The sequence below is a fragment of the Nothobranchius furzeri genome, chromosome 13, assembly GCF_043380555.1.
Source record: "Nothobranchius furzeri strain GRZ-AD chromosome 13, NfurGRZ-RIMD1, whole genome shotgun sequence".
NCBI classification, from domain to species: domain Eukaryota; kingdom Metazoa; phylum Chordata; class Actinopteri; order Cyprinodontiformes; family Nothobranchiidae; genus Nothobranchius; species Nothobranchius furzeri.
The window spans coordinates 35,898,895-35,917,933 of NC_091753.1; the positions used below are offsets into that span (position 1 = coordinate 35,898,895).

Here is a 19,039-nt window from a genome sequence, read left to right on the forward strand (position 1 = left end):
AGCTGCACCATAAAGGTGGAGCTGCACCAGAGTCAACCCCGCCCATTCACGCAAACTCAGCCTAGCCCACTGACTTCCGTTTTTGTTTTCAACTTTATCGCAAACTGACCTGACCCACATGAATTACGGCTGTTACTAGTTTACAGTCGTTAATGCTATGTTCTGTGCTCCAATTAAACAAGATAAATATAACTTGCTACATGACAAAGTCTGAATATATCCCGAAATAAAAAGGTTTCTCGTAGCGAATATCTGCCCACAGCCGCTCTAATAAAAGTCATGTACAACAGCATGTACCCTCTCCCTGTGGGTTCTGGTAGTCCAGTGGCAAGATCGTCTGACTTAAATTTTGCTTTCCCCTCAGCTGATGCTGGTTCGATTCTCGGTGGGGTCGGCAACAATCTATTCAGCCAGCTGAAACATTTAATTTGTTCATATTTTAGTTGTAATGTTCATTTTCAGCAAAATATTTATGTCTCTACAAGTTCTTTGAATTTGGTCGTTCCTAAACAGCATTTTAGTTGAAACTCTGCTCACAGATGGACTCACACTGGCTAAATAAATGAATGAATAAATAAAAAAACACATTAGTCATTATATGTTAAACGGCATACCAATAAATTGTTGTAAACATAGTACTGGCAAGTGTAGCTAGAAATGAGGAAAAGAGATTATAGAATATTTCCACTGCTGGGAGGCGAACCTGCGCAAAACTACAAGTCAACCTGACACCATCACCACTACACCACCACATCTGATAAAAGTGAGGTGGCATTACATTTAATTATGTTATTTGGTGTGTCTTTGTAGATGGGATGTATGATTTTTCTGGCGGTGTCTCAGTAGAAGTCATTTCAGAAATAATTTGTCAGAAAATTCACAGAATATCCAGATTTGAGAACCAAGACCAGACCCGCTTTGGGGGAGGAGACCAAATTGAAGCTGAGATGGGAAGAAAATGCATGAATGAGGCCAAAAATGGCTTTGGCGTGTTTCTTATGAGGAAATGACAATATAACATGATTAAAAGTTCCAAAAGTTAGATTTTTAATTATATGGAACCTTTACAAAAACTGTTCAATTCACTTCTCAACTCCCTCCTCAATCTTGCATTTTTTAGCTATAACACCCTCTTTGGTTCCAGAATGCTATAAAGTCTGGCAACTGGAAGGAATTGGACTGACTCCGATAGAATGGGCGGGGCTGATTCTGGAATGGGCGGGGCTGACTCTGGTGCAGCTCCACCTTCTGGTGCAGCTCCGCCTTTGTGGTTCTGCAGCGAGCACCACTTGAATTTACATAGCATCTATGGAAATAACTCACTTAATTTTTGATAAAATCATAATAAAATATTTTGGATCTTGTGAAATGTGATTAAAAACTGCTGTGTCTCATTGGTGTAGCTTGGTAACATAACTGAGAAATGGTTTTGAGTAGTAACATCAATTAACCTAGGAGCTATTGAAAGAAATCACTTTATTATTAATAAAAATCCTAATAAAAATGATCAGATCTTGTGAAACGCGATAATAACTGCTATATCTCATTGGTCTGGCTTAGTAACATCATTGAGAAATGGTTTTGGGTATTTTGACTAATTTACCTAGGAGCTATTGAAAAAAAATCCCTTAATTTTGGATAGAAATCCTAATAAAAAATATTGGATTGTATGAAATGTGATTAAAAACTGCCGTGTCTCATTGGTCTAGCTTAGTAACAACATTGAGAAATGGTTTTGGGTATTTTGACTAATTTACCTAGGAGCTATTAAAAAATCTCTTAAATTTGGAATAGAATCCTAATAGAAAAGATCAGATTGTGTGAAATGTGTTAAAACTGTTGTGTCTCGTAAATGTAGTTTAGTTATACAAGTCAGAAGTAATTTTGAGTCATTTAGGAAATTATTCTGGAAGTTTTAAATTTTTTTGTACTCCTTTACAAAGGACTACAAATTTGTTGATAGTACCTAAGCAAACCACCGTTCCCATTAGCGAGTCCTCGGAACTCAGGTTACCGCTGTCTGCCGCAGTTCATGTGAACACTTATCGCTGACCGTGTAAACCAGGGGTGTCAAACTCAAACTCACAAGGGGCCGAAATGAAACTCTGGGACGGAGTCGAGGGCCAAACTTAATATTTTTGAAAAAGTGACGGCAAATTTGCACATTTTCTTTATCAACATGCAATTTTGAACCTTTAAATTTGGAAACAAACTTATTTCTGCATTAACACTGAATGTGGAATAACCAAATGACACACAAGCAAGTCCGTTTTAAATAAAAGGCATCAGTGGTATTCATTACTTGTGGTATAATCAGCATTTTTAAAATCTATTCAGGATTTATGTTTTCTTGTTTATTCATTTTTTTAAATTTTTTATTCTCCTTTTTTTCTCCTGTAATAAGTGTCATCGCTGCTGTGACGTCTAGCTTTCCCCACTGAGGAACAATAAAGGGATTTTCTATTCTATTCATCTATCTGCAGCCTTTCCACTTCCTGTTTACTGTAGGTTAAATCTTTTCTCACGGGCCAACAACAAAATAAAGATATCATTTTATCTTAAATGAAAATGCAACATCTCACCTGTTAACTTTCATGTTTTGGAGCAGAAAAAGAGCATAAAACCAACATATTTAAAGCTCAGTTTGTTCCACTGGTTTACTGTGATGCTCACCTGTTCCAGCCAGATACCTGCATCATGGGGTTGATCTGAGCTGAGGAGGAGACTCCTGTTGTTTTGTTCATCTTCATCATAATAATGACAACAGGTGCTCACATATGTTTGTGCTGATGAACATGTCTGAGCAGCTTGACCACGTTGTTGTGTGTCGGGGAGGAAACACAACAGCAGCCACAGAGCCGTGCTGGTTTGAGCGTGTCGCTGCTCGCTGGAGTTATATCAGCTCTGTCTGGACGTTAGTTGAAAAACTTTCTCTTTCAGTCGTGAACACATTACTGAGCGGCTAGAATCTCCGTTTCTGGGCTTCAACGTCAGAAAACAGCTGAGTGAACTCGGCGCTGAGTGAGAGGAGTGTTTGTCCGAGACAGCGGAGCTGCAGAGACCGGTGTTGTGCCATAAATCGACTCGCTGCCAAAAAATGATTAGCCACTAAAGAAAGGAAGGGGAAAAAAATCAAATCGCTGGAGAATTGTTTATTTACATTTATACAGGGCGCCATTTTACATTGTTTATTTATTTTTTAGTATCAAGGCTGTAACATAAAGAAAGCCAGTTCTTACCACAAACCATCTTTCAATCGCAAATATTGCAAAAAGGATTAATATATCCTCATTGTGAACGTTTAAGACAAATAGCAACACTTAAAACAACTTCCGAACTGGAAAAAACTAAGCTAATCATTTTTTGGCAGTGAGTCGATTTATGGCACAACACCGGCAGCAGGCGCTGAAAAAACACAAAGGAGGGGGCTTCGTCGGCTCCGCGCTGACGCCGCAAAGCATCATGGGAGTTGAAATCTTTGCGGTAAAATCGGTCAGCGGGCCAGTTTTCATATATTTTTGATATTTATCTCGCGGGCCACATAAAAATGCTCCGCGGGCCGCATCTGGCCCGCGGGCCTTGACGCTGACATATGTGGTGTAAACCATTGTCTGTCGAATAGCCATATTATGGATTACAGTTTCCATAATCATTTGGAAACTGTAATCCATGCCTTTATTACCTGCAGGCTGGATTACTGTAATTCTCTATATGCGGGGCTTAGACAAGCTCCAGTAGCATGCCTCCAGGCGGTTCAGAACTCTGCAGCCCGGTTGTTAACATCTACCAGGAGGTCTGAACATATAACACCAGTCCTACGTGCCTTGCATTGGCTCCCTGTTTTTTATCGCATCAGGTTTAAGGTCCTCCTGTTTGTGTTCAAGGCGTTAAACACAGGGGCTCCTAAATATCTTTCCGATGTCATCCACCAGCATGTCCCGGTGCGTTCCCTTAGGTCAGCTGACCAGAGATTACTAACTGTGCCTAGGTACAGCCTGAAGTCTCGTGGTAGTCGAGCTTTTTCAGTACTTGGACCAAGTCTCTGGAATGAGCTGCCAGCCGATGTAAAACAGGCCAAGTCATTAGAAACCTTTAAAGGAAGACTGAAAACACATCTGTTCTCGCTGGCTTTTGGACGTTGAAGTTGGGGGAAGTAGGCCAGATATGGACTGTGAACTGGCACTCAGGTTTTTGTACTGTATTTTAAAATGGATTTCTTATTGTATTTTTATAGGATTTATTACGGTATTTTACAGGGATTTTTTAGTGTATTTTAATGGATTTATTAATGTATTTTAATGGTCATATCTCTGTCCTATTGTGTGGCATTTTATTGATGTACAGCGCTTTGTTTGTCCATTCTGGCCATGTGAAAGCGCTCTATAAATAAAGTTGATTTGATTTGATTTGAATAGCCAACGTCCAACTTCAAGCTAACTTCACCGCAGTCCGTGTGTTCAAGTTCACGTGGGAAATAGATTTCTCAACCATTTGTTTTGATTTTGCCCAAAGAGGCATGAGTAAATTATTATTTTTATATTTTCAATCGTAAATTACAGTAAAAAGAGACGACAACCCTAAAAAACTACTGAGTTCATACACAAATAAAATCAAGTTCAATTCACCCATTAAGTCCCTGCATTTAAAAAAAATGGCTAAACATGTACCTGATAAATGCAGTCGTGATCAGGTGGTGAAAAAAAGATGATTGTGTTTCCATCTTTTAGCCTAGAAACTATTAAAGATTTCTGCAGCTTTAACCTTGAGGCGTTTTTTTTTTTCTGTTTTCGTTTGGAAACCCTGAGGAAAAAACAAAGACACTACCCTCTTGTGACCATATGGCGGTTTCACACATTAGAGGACAAAAACGTCCCATTGACTCCCATTCAAACTGCAGTTTTTTATCCTGTTACATGTGCAAAAATAATCATGCATTCTGTGATATTAGGGTTTCATTTTGGAGAAAAGTAGTCACATGTGTTCTCTGACCACTCTCCTATACTCTGTGATGTTACGTTGCCATGTCCTGTCCCTGTGTGTGAAGCTCCAGCTACTAGGTTCAGAGCCCTGGATGCAGAAACTATTTCAGTTTGTGGACTGTATGTCTGTAAGGTTAGAGACCTTTAACCCAGATCCATCTAACATTGATCACTATTCACAACACTTTGATGTACTTTGTAATCAGGTCCTGGACATGGTTGCCCCTTTCAAGCTTTGCAAGTCTAGGCCTAGGAGGGAGCCTTGGCTATCTGATGTCACACGGGCTTGTAGGCGGGTGTGTAGAGCCTCTGAGAGAAAGTGGAAAAAGGATGGCCTACAGCAGTGGTTCCCAACCTTTTACCCAAGGGACCCCTTTTTTACCAGTAAAATTTTTGACGACCCCCTCCCATTCTCTCTTCCAGTACAAACATTATTAAGAAATGATAAAATTGTTCAAGCACATTTTAATATGCTTTGATTCAATAGATAACAGTAATAGTAGGCTCCAGTACAGAACAAAGTAATTAACAAAACCAAACAGAGCATAATGTGCTTGACAATTTGTATTACTTTTCTGAACACATTGTTTCTTGTAAACACTGATAAATCAATCATTCCTTTCAATAAACGTTTGCCACATAAAAAATGCATCAAGCAAAATGTACTTAAATGTGTATATTACTGTTTATACTAGATTATTTACTGTAAAGGCTGTAAAGTCCTATCTTTAATGAACTTTTGACACTTGAAAATAAAACAGTGAGCTGAGCAAAATGTTCTTAAAAGTGTGTTACTTTTTCTGTACTAATTATTTCCTGTCTTAATATCAGTAAACTTTTCACTCATGAAAAAAAAGCGAGCATCACTGGTTGCTTATCAGGATGCTGTGAGGGCTGCTAGAACTGCATATTTTGCAGACATCATCGAAACAAACTCCAAGAATCCTAGGATTCTCTACAAAACACAATTCTGTTCTGGTGTATCAAGAGCCTAGCTCCATGTCTCCTACAGCTGCTGGAAACTCTGAAGATTTTCACAGATTCTTTGTTCATAAAGTATCAGGCATTAGAGCAGCTATCTCTGGTAACTCTATTGACACTGTACCACTTCCTCCATCACCACCCACCCTGAGCTCCCTCAATACTGTTTCATACTCTGAGCTGAGTAAGCTTGTTGTGAGGCAGAAGCCATCTGGCTCTCCACTTGACGTTCTGCCGCCTCGTCTCTGGAAGGCTGCCTTTCCGTGTCTTGGCCCTTCAATTGGTCAGATTATCAATGGGAGCCTCAGCACAGGTGTTGTCCCAGCTGCTTTGAAAGCAGAAGTTGTTCGGCCGAACCTGAAGAAACCTGGTGCTGATGTCTCTGTGATCGCAAATTACAGGCCTATCTCCACCCTGCCTTTTACATCAAAACTGCTTGAGCAGCTGGTCTCACATTTAGCCGACTCTGATCTGTTTGAGGTTTTCCAATCAGGGTTCAGGTCTGGCCATAGCACAGAGTCGGCTCTACTGAGGGTCTTAAATGATATCTATCACTAGATCAGGGTACATCTGTGGTGCTTCTGTTGTTAGACCAGACAGCAGCCTTCGACACAGTTGACCACGCGATTCTACTCGATTGCTTGGAACGATGGGTTGGGATCAAAGGGTCTGCTCTGGATTGGTTTAGATCATATCTCCACAACAGGACATTCTGCGTTAAACTGGGTGATGTTTTTCCATCTTGGGAGGGGCTCCGCTGGGGGGTCCCACAGGGATCGATCCTTGGTCCTCTTTTGTTTGCCATTTGTCTGCTACCTCTGGGGTCAATCTTTCGTAAACATGGCCTATCATTCCATCTTTATGCGGACGATTGCCAGATTTACTCTCCATTGTGTCAGGAGAAAGGTCACTCTATGCAGTCCTTTGTGTCCTGTCTTAACGAGGTGAAGTCTTGGCTAATGGCCAACGTTCTACATCTGAATGAGGGAAAGACAGAGCTCATTGTTTTTCACCCCAACAGCAGGAATGTGGATCGTTATGTTGATTTTGGCCCTCTTTCTCCCTTCTCAAAACCAGTTGTTACCAGTTTGGGGGTGAAACTTGATGCTGGACTTAAATTTGATGCTCACATCAATTCTGTGATCCGGTCCAGTTTCTTTCACCTGAGACGCCTTGCAAAAATCAAGCATATGCTGTCGAGAGCCCACCTGGAGCGGGTATTGCATGCCTTTGTTATTTCTAGGCTTGATTACTGCAACTCTCTATATGCAGGGTTGTGTCAGTCATCACTGCATCGCCTACAGGTTGTGCAGAACAGTGCAGCCAGGTTCCTGACTGGGACCAGGAAACGAGACCACATCAGTCCAGTTCTGGCCTCCCTGCACTGGCTTCCGGTTTGCTATCGCTCACAATTCAAAATCCTCGTCTTTGTTTATCATTTCTTCCAGGGTGGTGCTCCCCCCATCTAGCCACACTCCTGATCAGACATTCCCCATCACGCGCTCTGCGCTCCTCTGACCAAGGCCTGCTCGCTGTCCCTCGTTCTAGGTGTCGTACTCGGGGGGACTGGGCTTTCTCAGTCCTAGCACCAACACTCTGGAACCAGTTGCCACCCTCAGTTAGGCTGTCCCCATCTCTACCAGTCTTTAAGAGTTGCCTAAAAACACACCTTCTCCGCTTGGCGTTTCCAGAATATGTTTGATTTTGTCCCTCTTTTATGTTGAATTTATTTCACAGTTTTCATTGGTTCACTCTGTCCATTGTTTTACACATTTGTCCTGTACCAGAATGTTTCATCTATTTTGTAATTTGTATTGCTTTTATTTTTGATTCATTCGATATATTTACCTTCAACTGAACCATGTTCAGCACTTTGGGCTTCCTGACAGGGTTGCGGAAGGCGCTTTATAAATAAAGCTTTGATTGATTGATTGATTGATTGACATTTGTGATTTTTACTGTTCACCAAAATCAGCATTTTCCATTAGTGGCACAGGAGAGAAAATTTCCACACTTTTTTAGATCTTCTGCAGTTTGTAATGAAACAGAGAGTTTGAGAGAGTTATTCACTTGTGCATCATGTCTATATTAGATTACTGCAACTCTCTTTTACGGTCTTGACAAGCCTTCCATCCATCGCCTACAGGTTGTACAGAATGCAGCTGCTCGTCTGTTGTCAGGGAGGAAACGCAGAGAGCTTATTACTCCAGTCTTGTTGGCTCTCCACTGGCTCCCTGTAGAATGCAGGATAACATTTTTAAAAATTATCATGTTTTAAAGCCTTACATGGTTTGGTGCTTTCTTATTTGGCTGAGCTTCCTACTGTTCATGCTCCCTGGAGGGCCTTGAGATCCTCATCTAAACATCTCCTGAGTTCTGCTGTCAAGGCTAAAGTCTAGGGGGGATAGAGCATTTTCTATAGCCGCCCCAGCACTGTGGACTATCTTCCCCATTGCAGATCTGGACAGCAAATTCTGTTTGTAGTTTTAAATCTCTTTTAAAGAGCAAGTCACCCCCTGCCAGACTATTACTCCCCTCCCACGTCCTGTTTGAAAAATGCAACAAATGCTGTTGCCTGGCAGACTGAGAGGGCGGAGCCGCTAACAAATACACACACAGACTCACAATGACGTGACATCATATGGTACCAGCTAACATTCTAGGGTACCTCTTAGCCAATAGCGATGACAGATTTAAATTCAACTGCATTGCAGAGTTTTTACCTGACAACAGCACAACACTGGCAGTTTTATCTTTAAACATCTTTAGTACGTTCTAGCTGTGTCTGATTTCTAATTCCATTGTTGGTTCTTTTTTAAAACACAGAAAAGGTTTCTTTTTTACCTTGCTTGCTGACAGTTTCGTTCGCAGCTGCAAACTTCCTCAGAGCTGACGCTGATGGTGGCGTCACTTCCTACTCCGTTTATCCGCGGGCAGCAGAGGGCGTTGTCGTCCTCTGCTGCCCGCTCTCCCCTCTCCGATGATGCAGTTCCATGCACGATCCAATGAGTAAACTCCATCGTCTCCGTTCATGTCCCGCATCCACGTCTCCTTATCTCTATGGCTTCCCTAATCCATCTTGTGTATTTCTGTTGTTCTGTGTTAGAGCCCTGCACTGAAGCCCTAGGCCCCCGGTTCGGCCCGAGGGCCGGGCTTCGGGCCAACGACTGTGTAATTACCTCGGACACGGGCCAGGCCGGGCGCCTTTATTTTTAATCGAATTCATAAAAAAAAAACTGAAACACTTGAACGCAGCAGCACCTCCCTGCTTCTCACACACCGTTAGCTCACTTAAGGTCTGTGTGTTCTATAAATGCGCCGATATAAACAAATTCTCAAACTGCTGCTTGAAACATGTGCCCCTATTCTAATATGCCATTTTATGTCCACTTTTATATGTCAGAAACCATTCGTTTATTCTCATGAAAATGGCAGCATTCTCTTTTTCTGTGAATAAATTTGCTCTGCAGTAGGGCTGTCGCGGTTGAGGAATTCCCCCTGCGGTGATTCAGGGTGGCTTAATATTGCGGTGTGCGATATTATTGCAGCACTTTTTTATTGCAGTACTATCTAAACATAATGTTTACACATTTAAAAAAGGTTAAAAATTGCCGTGCCTTCTTTAATAACACTTTACTGAATGCAGATCAAAGGGCAACAACGCAGATCGCAGTAACGCTTGTTTCTCCGACAGTCGGAGTCCGACTGAACTTAAAAACAACAAAATTCAGGAGGTTAAACTTTTAAATGCAAATTTGGCTGCAGCATCTAACAAATAAGAAACAAGTCCCCATTTTGTTTAGTTGTTTAAAATCAAGCATAAAAAATTACATGTACCGGGCGCGCGCGCGCGCGCCGGGGGGCGGGCGCACTATCATTTCACTTTCACACACACGAATGACGGTGATTTATAGCTCGGTCACGTCCTTGTTACCTACAAGGAAAACCAGCATGTTAACTACGGTTTGAGAGAGGATCTGAGAGGGGTGGCAACATTTGCAGCTACACTGAAAAGCCTCTCGGATGGTGCGCTCGTTGCACTAACACACACGTACCTGCGTGCGACTCTGGCGAGCAAAGGGAATCTCCCGTTTGTTACTCCACCATGTCACGGGGGTTTTCTTTAGGGTGGATGCATTCCTCCTGCAGGTAGCGAGTGAGCTCCAGCTCGGCTCAAACTCTCTTTGGGACGGCTGCAGAAGCAGTGCTTGTCCGGGACTTCAGCAGGTCTCCGAGCGTTTATTTATTTATTTATTTGCCGCTGGTGGCAGCTCTGTCTCGGCCAAGGACCCTGGCTGCGCAGCAGCTGACGTACTAAAAACCAAAGCGCTCCCACAGGAGCGAAGTAACGTTTCGTTTTGATACCAGTGCAGCCATCCTTCTCAACATGCATCATTGAGTTGAACCAAGTTCAGTAATCGCGGTGGCGCATGATGCAGCGCGGTGGGCTTCTTCATATCGCGATATTTCATTTTTGCGGTTACCGCGACAGCCCTACTCTGCAGTTAAAAAAAAATACAGCATTCATTGCTGGGGTTTTTTTTTCTAACGGAGAGCGCATTTTCAGAGCGGCAGATTAAATTTACAAACGCTAATTGGGGGCGTTTATTTAATCTGCCGCTCTGAAAATGCGCTCTGCAGTTAGACAATTAGAATGCTGCTTTTTTTCTAATTGCACAAGAGCGCATTTTCAGAGCAGATTAAATTTACAAATGCATCCAATTAATATAGTGTTCGTAAATTTCATCTGCCGCTCGAAAAATACGCTCTGTTAGGAAAAAAAAGCTGCATTGAATGCAGTTTTTTTTTTAAACTGCAGAACGCTTCTCACAGATAATTAAAATGCTGAGCATTCTATCATGCTAAAGCATTATGAAAGGTTAAAAAAAAAGTCGGGCTCGGGTCGGGCCAGAGAATCCTGAAAACCTTTTTGGACCGGGTCGGGCTGGGGCTCCACCTCCTCGGGCCGGGCCGGACATGGGCTCAGATTTTAGGCCCGTGCAGGGCTCTATTCTGTGTTTGTGATCCTTGTGTTGTCCCAGACAATTATATGGTTTTCTCTTGTGCAGTGATCTGTTACGGCTGACTTCTTTATTGTACTTTCTGCTTCTTCTTTTGCTGCTCTTGTGTGTCTTCGACTTGTTTCTTTCTCGCACTTCTTTCTATGTTCTATTGTTCGTGTGTTGAGTTGGCGTCCGGTTTCTCCTATGTATGTTTTATTGCAGAGTTTGCATGGTATTTCTTAAACGACTCCACATTTATGTCCAGCTGGTATCTTGTCTTTTGGGTGCACTGGTCTGTTTCTAACTGTTGTGTATGGTTTTGATGGTGTGTTTATGTTGTGTTTTTTCATTGGTGCTGTTATTTTTTCTGTTATGCCTTTGATGTATGGTAGGGTTATCACTGGTTTTGGTTCTTGTCTTTCTAGGTTTCTGGTTCTTTGCTTTGGTTGTTCTTTTTCTTTCTGTTGTTGTTTGTTGTTTTCCTTTGTTTAATGCCCATGTCGGGTATCTGCAGGTCTTTAAAGCATGTTGTATGTGTTTGTCCTCTTGCTTACAGTCTCTTTCTTCTGTTATCATGTTTGCTCGGTGATATAATGTTCTGATTACTGACATTTTGTGTATGGTAGGGTGACCATACACCCTACCATACACAAAATGTCAGTAATCCATATTTTTCTCTGGATTAAGCCAACAGGACTCCCTCAGCTGACGTCACTTGGTTTGGCAAAAAAAAATCTTTCTTACAAAAATGACTCTAAAAGCCAAAATAATTTATGTATGTGTAAATAAAATTTTAAAACAAGTTTCTATAATGTTTCTGTAAATATTGGTTCATGGGAGTCTCTAACCTGCAATTTGCTCTTTAACCTTTATTTAAATGTAATTTTCCTCTTTTTGTTGTGTTGTTGCTGTTTTTGTTTGATTGGTGTTTGCTGATGTACAGCACTTTATGTAATCTTTGTATTGTATTTAAATGTGCTTTATACATAAACTTGACATTGAAGTCAAATGGTCAACATGACCTCTGATAAGTGAATAAAACACAGTTTCACTCTCTTACTGAACTTCAAAGTGTAGAATACAAAAACAATTAGTATGTTTATGCACCTGGCTGGAGCCAAGGCACCATCAAACACTTTGTAGTTTGATGTTGTCTGGTAATTTAAATTATGTGACAGCCAAGGAGCAAGATGAAGAGGCGTCTCTCTGGAATTAGTTCTGGGTCAGATCCTGCAGCCCGAAACACTAAAGGAAACTCAGGAAAGTGATGTCTGATTGTAGACCTTATGATGGAGTCAGATTATTGTGTTTGTTCTACTTCTGATATAATTTATTGCATGTGACAGAGACTCCCTGGAGCTCCTCTTTCAAACACTGTAGTCACCGCAAAAACTGCAGACGCACACATGCAACAATCAGGAGCCCAATATATAGTCTTACCTAGGCTTGGGCGTTATCCAAATTTTATTACCATTTAGCTTCCTCCACATTTTACTAAAGTGTAGAGCTGTAGCGAAGTCTCAATGACGTCGACGGCTCGATTCTAAAAATTCGTCGACGTCACATCCAGTAGCCGACGCACCACGCCCACTTGTTGCATCCCCAGGAGTTTGTAAATAGTGGAGGAATCTGCCTGTTTTTCCTCTAGTTCGCCCTCTTCTCCGCCGAATACCGAAGACCCGGAACAATGTCCGTCCGCTACTAGATTTCTTTCCTGTTTTGCCCACCTTTGCCTCCCGGCAACGGACAACAACTTCCGTCAAATGCGCTGCTTCGTCTCTATCGCAGATGTAGAAAATCACCGGGAGCGTTTCTCCCTTCATAAAGGAGTTTCTTTCAGACATTAGGATAGGGATGCACCGATGGATCGGCATTTGATCGTAATCGGCCGATAACGCCCCGATCGGTTTTGATCGGAGTTTTCAAAATAGATCAAAGCAAACCGATCAGGTAGGGTTGTCACAGTAACCAGTGTAGCGGTATACCCCGGTAAAAAAAAAAAGTTGACAATAATAATAACCGTCTTGTTTTAAAAAAAAAACTATTATCTTGGTGGGTTTACCGCAGCTGCGGTGTAGGCGCGGTGACCCTTACCAGCCACCGTATCATCTGTTGAAGTTGCTGGCGGCACATGCACGCTTTGCTGTTTACAACCAAAACTTTCTTGAAGCTAAAGCTGAAATAATGGCCAAAGGAGGAGACGGCAGCGCTCAGGAGGACATTTTTATCCCTCAAAGAAGACAAAGTCGGAATTACGTGCATCTTTTAGATATTTGAAGAATGCCGAGGGAGTTTATAAAAGACGGACGGCTATCCTGTTTGCAGTATGTGCAGAAAGTGTCTGTGAAAGGCAGCAACGCTTCAAATCTCATGACACATCTGCGTGACCATCACCCACAACTCTACAGTCAACGCAAGGCAAGTTAACGTTAGCGTTTTAGCTAAAATGCGTGATCCGAGGATTTGGGTTGAGGGAGAATGCAACAAGTCGCTATATAAAGCAGCCGCAGCCTGCATATAAAGTGTGTCGCGGACACCCCCATGTTGAAATGACGCTATGCATTACGGGGCTCCCAGGGGCAGATAAGAGTTGGTCTCTCTCTGAGAATAATTATGAATTTAACAATGATTACTGCCTGATGACATTTTCCCACATCTGCAAAGCTCACTGGAAGGACACAAACCGAGGACAATATTTTCCTGATATAGTGTTTATTACTCAAGTAAGGGTAAAAAAGTATCTGATTAGAAGGCTACTTGAGTACTGAGTATCATCTGAACTAATATTTTTAAAATGATGACATCAAACAGACACAAAATAAGAAGTTATGGGCAAATATTGGTATTTTAAAGACTAAAGGGAAAAAATGTAAACAAATAAACAACATAATTACAAAATAACACATTTTAGGTAAAATTTAGACACAAACTGAGGACAATATTTCCTGACATACAGGGTTTATTTAATTGTGTGAAAATGTAGCACGTTTAAAAAAATATACCTCGATAATACCGAAAACCGTGGTAATTTTGGTCACAATAACCGTGAGGTTAAATTTTCTCACTGTGACAACCTTAATACAGACCATTTTAGATTAGGTTACATTTCCTTTATTCCCAGATTATGTAGTTTGTAGCACTCATTATAATGTTGTAGAAATTTCTGGCCAATCCACGTGATCGGTATCGGTGATCGGTATCGATGATCAGCATTCTTTGATATCGGTATCGATGATCGGCAACAAAAAACCTGATCGGTGCATCCCTACATTAGGAGAGCTGTTTTGGTGGTAGCAGTCTCTCCTCCATGCTGGTCTGTTTGCTGGGTGTTTTTGATTTATTTAAACTTGGCAACTTGAATTTAACGTCGGTAAAGCTACTGTTAGCATTTTCGCTAACAGCTTCTTACGTTTGGATAAGCTGTTATGTTTTGGTTTATAGTTCATCTTTTTTGTGGCGTAGATCTCCCTTTTATTACATTTAGAGTCTGTACAAAGTGCTGTACAGATAAAATGGTAAAACACAACTTAAAAACAAAAACACAATCAATAGTAAAAGTACACAATAAAAAAATAATCACGGTACACAAAAAGAACACAATAAAAATAATTAATAAAATCAAGGATTTAAAAATGCCTGGTCATAAAAGTGGGCCTTAAAGAGCAAGTAACGTCTAAATTAACTTTTTTTTTTGCTGATGAACTGTATAAATGAGTGTCTAATAGTGTTTTAAATGTGTGTATTCATTATTTTAGCATTGTGGTGCATTTGCTTTAAAAATAAAAATTCTGCCTAAATACCACTGTATAGCGCCACCTTCAGCTTAAAACATAGAGTTTGAGTCATTTTGAATACACTTTAGCCAATGGCTAAAGAGAAAGATACTACGTAAACCAGTAGAGTACTACGTAGCAGCTCTGTGTCAAAGTTATAAAGCATCGAGAGTCTCGGCCACGCCTTGTGGCGAGTTGGGAGTTGGATTTGCAAGCAAGTGTCGGACGGTTAGCCGTAGTTCAGCATTGGCATATAGCATTAGCATATCCTAATCTTTAGCATAGCTTTTAGTGTTATACATACTTATTTAGTGTTAGCTTGGCTGTTGGATATTGTAGTTTAGTTAGTGTTTGGCTGTTGGTGTTATTAGGAAAGTAGTTTGGGTTTAGTGTTCCATATTGTGTTAGTATGATGAGAAGGTGTAGTGTAGTGGGTTCGGTGGCTCTGTGGGGTCACACTCCTTTCCGCTGGACTTAGAAATTAGGCGCCAGTGGTTGCGTGCAATCGGTGTCTGGAAAACAGTCAGCTCCCGCCTGGTGCTGTAGTTTGCAACCAGCATTTTACCCGCGATTCCTTCGCCAACATGATGGAGTTTGAACTGGGTTGTTCTGCATGTCTCCGTTTGAAGAGGGAGGCCGTGCCCACCTTGGCTCTTCCGCGATTTAGATGCAGACCACCGACTCTGCTCCCCCACCATGGTGGGCTCCAGTCTGAGGTGAGTAAGCTAAATAAAAGTTTTAACATCTTCTAAAGACAATTCCCTACCTAAAAGCAAAGTTTGAGAGACGTGGTTCACTTAATTTAGCTAATATCAGCATGCACTGCCTTCGGGCAGATTTGTCAATGTGGAACGGGATGTAAGGTTAGAATCAGCGGCGAATCGGAACATATCTCGAAGCCCTGGCCGACGAAACGGTCCACATGACTATTACTGTCAGGCTCGGAGAAAACTCTGGTTGTTTTTGTGTCAAGTCGGTAATTCTGCTAACAGTGGCTCGAACTAACGCAGCACTAGTTGACAGACAGCATTACAGCGTGAAATCCAGCTTTACACCACAGCGTGACCCGATTCTGTGAGGAATTCTGTTCAGGAGGTCGCATTTCAGGCTCTCTTCACATCATATGCGACTGACTTTTACGTTATAATAATCACACACTAGGAATGTTATAAAGTGCCTATATAGGACAGTTTCTTTTGTATATTATCTGACTTTATAAACTCCAACAACAATGTGCTTCTATTTTCTTCAGGCTAAATCTACCCAAGACATTGGCTGTCAGACTGATTTAGTAGTCTGCAAGAATGCATTTGTCCAGGCTGACGTGAAGCCTTACCCGTAGCAAAGGTGAATTATTTTTAATAATCTTCTATGTAAACATTTTATCACCTTCTAGTTTTAATTTGTTTTACAGATTATTGTTACATGTGATTTTATTCTACTTTAAAACATTTATAAATGTGCTGTTTCTTTGTTTTTTTACATAGCCACCCAGTTTAGAGCTCCCCGCCACTGTGTGTCTTGTGACACAGGGTCCATGACAGAAATTCATCTTCCAGAAAGTCCCAGAGCAGCGTCCATACCCCTGAAAAGACCAAGATGTGAGGTGTCTGCTGTTGATTCCAGCTTCCACCTCAATGACAGTGCAAGCTCAGTGAACTGTTCAAGGTAAAAAAAAATTAAAACATTTCAGAATTTTTAAGATATTAACAATTAAATAAGTATGTGATTACATCATGACATCATGAAGGAGGCTACTGATTCTGCCCCTGTGACACTTGGTGGTGACGTGTGAGCTGATTCACCTGGTAAATAACTTTTACATTAAATATTTTGTTCTTTGCCATCAAAAGTAAATTAACTAATAACCTGCATTTTTGCAGGACACTCAGCAAAATATGGACTCTACACCATGAGGCAGGCACACATTAATACTCTATAAGAGCACATAAGGTGAGCAACACCACATATTATTATTATATTAATGTACTCTGTCCTGGATTTGTTTTCTTTCTGCATCTCATCATTAGCCTGGCTGATCACCTGATAACTCATGTCATCTGGTTATGACAGCATGAGGATGTCCTCACACACTTGTAACCTATCAGCTCATCTGGCAGAATAGAGAGAGAAGAGACAACACCACATCTCCTGTTCCTGGAAAGCCTTCAGCCATCCTTCGATGACTTGAGAACCTCCATCAGCTCTGTCTCCTGTCTGCCTACAATTATTATAAAAAATATTGTGTTTGACAAGTTTTTTGTGCTGCCAAATGTCTCATTTTGATTCCAATTTTTATATTTAAATGGATATTTATAAATTACATTAATTGAATTATCACATTGTTGCATGCTTAACTAGCTCTATTGTGATGAATTAAACTAGCACCTCACTGTTAAAAGCTCGTTTTAATTTCAAGCATGTTTAAGTATTTATGGACATGAACAAAAACAGGAAATATATAAATTGAGATTTATTTAATTAGTATAACAAATAAGGAGGAAAGAGTCATTGAAAGGCACATTCTTTTGGAAGCTCCTGATCCTGACGACACCAGCAGAGGAGACCACCTGCAGACACCAGAGGATCACCTACGACCAAGAGAGCAGCTGGTATCAGTAAATAAATAAATCAGGGCAGTTTTAGTGGGCTGAACACATTACAGAATAATTTTCTCATGGGGTATTTTCACAACTTTCTATGCAGCAGACTGTAACTTGAGCCCAGGGCTCCTGGAGAGCTGCTATCCAGCACGTTTCAGTGGTTTTCCTGCTTTAACAGGTTAGATTAGCTGTTAAGCAGCTCAGCTATTTGTTGCTGATTAAAACCAGGTGTGTTGAAGCAGATAAATCTCTAAAACATGCTGAATACTAGCTCTCTAGGGCCGTGGAGCCAAACCCTGCAGCTAATCTAATGCTATGGCTAACGGCTACTTACCATTCAGAGCAGGTTCTGTTTGGTCGGTTCCGGTAGTTTCAGGCAACTCACAAGCTCAAAACAATAAGGCTCAGGTCCGCTTTCTCCTCCAAATAGACTTCGGACTTGGACTTATGTTAAGAAGAAGAAGAAAATATCATTTCTATAGCACCTCTCAAGATAAAAATCACGAGGCGCTTAAGCATAATTCTGTGCACACGAAGACGCATAAGAGACCTGGATGATGGAGCTCAATGGTTAAAGGAATAACTGAAGCGGTGTGAAGCGCTCCGTCGCGCGTCTAGGCGGTACCGTAGGAGGCGAGCTGCCGTGGTTCGCCGCATGCTACGGCAGCGAGCTATCTAGGTGCGCACAGCGTCCCCCGGTCCCCTCCTCCTCCCCCTCCCCCCTTGTCCGGAACTTTACCTCACCAGTCTGAAGCAGCCACCCTGTCCGTAACAAGTCCGGACCTGTTACTAGGGGCTTCGTCCGGTAAAATTCCGGAACACGTTATCCGGATGTTTGTATTCAGACACAAAGGTCTTACGGACAGAGTCCGGAACATTTCCGTTTTTCATGGCCTGTCTGAAGGGGGCTCAGGTCACTACAGTTGTTTTGCGTCTTAGGAATAACTCTTAAGGAGTTGAACTTTGTTCAGCTTTGTGCTGAAGGAACCGTTTGCGGTCAGCTGTAGCATGCAACAGGTTTTTGACAGCTTGTCATAGATGCCATGGGAGCAGTTTCCCTCTGATAGCCAGTCAGAGCTAGCTCTAAATCACTCAGGGAGTGATGCTGTTTTAAAATAATGGCCATATATTGGTTTATTGATAAATCAGAACTTGCCCTGTAAAGGAGTTTAACATCTCAGATACACACCTCCCTCAGATATGAAGATGCTGATTTTGTGGATAAGAAAATATCTCTGTGCAGTGACATTAACTATAACTTGTGTCAATGAGGTATGTTGAATGTGTCTGGTCCAGTCAGTGCGATGATTAAGTATAAGGGTCATATATTTCATTCTATCCTTGTTAAACCAAACATTACTGATCATAACATCAAATTGTTTCATTGTAATATTAAAATTCATTTCAACTTCATTGAATTACGCACAGTTTATTCAAACATCAATATTATTATTCATATAACATTTGTTCATTCAACCATATTATTATTTAATGACTATTTAACTTATGAGTTGTAAAAGTTCTTCTTTCATGAGAGTGAGCATTCCTGCGGTCTTATCAAAAGAAGGCTTTGTTTGGGAACATAGGCTGACATCTTATTCTCCCTGAAATGTCACCAAGGTTTGCAGAATCTTCTGGGCTTTAGAAGGCAGGTTAGAAACTTCACTCAGTGGAATTAGGTCTGTAGGTGACCGGACATT

General features: G+C 41.3%; 1 protein-coding gene and 1 long non-coding RNA gene across 2 annotated transcripts in view; both read left to right on the top strand.

The window, feature by feature from the left end:
• The window catches only part of LOC107380425 (probable E3 ubiquitin-protein ligase HERC6), a 36,343-nt gene that overhangs the window by 1,090 nt on the left and 16,214 nt on the right, over positions 1-19,039 (top strand). The gene's annotated exons all lie outside the window — the stretch shown is intronic.
• On the top strand, positions 14,633-18,688 carry LOC129163830 (uncharacterized). Its single transcript, XR_008563617.2, has 4 exons — positions 14,633-16,083; positions 16,224-16,544; positions 16,620-16,689; positions 16,810-18,688. It is a non-coding gene; the product is annotated as an uncharacterized lncRNA (long non-coding RNA).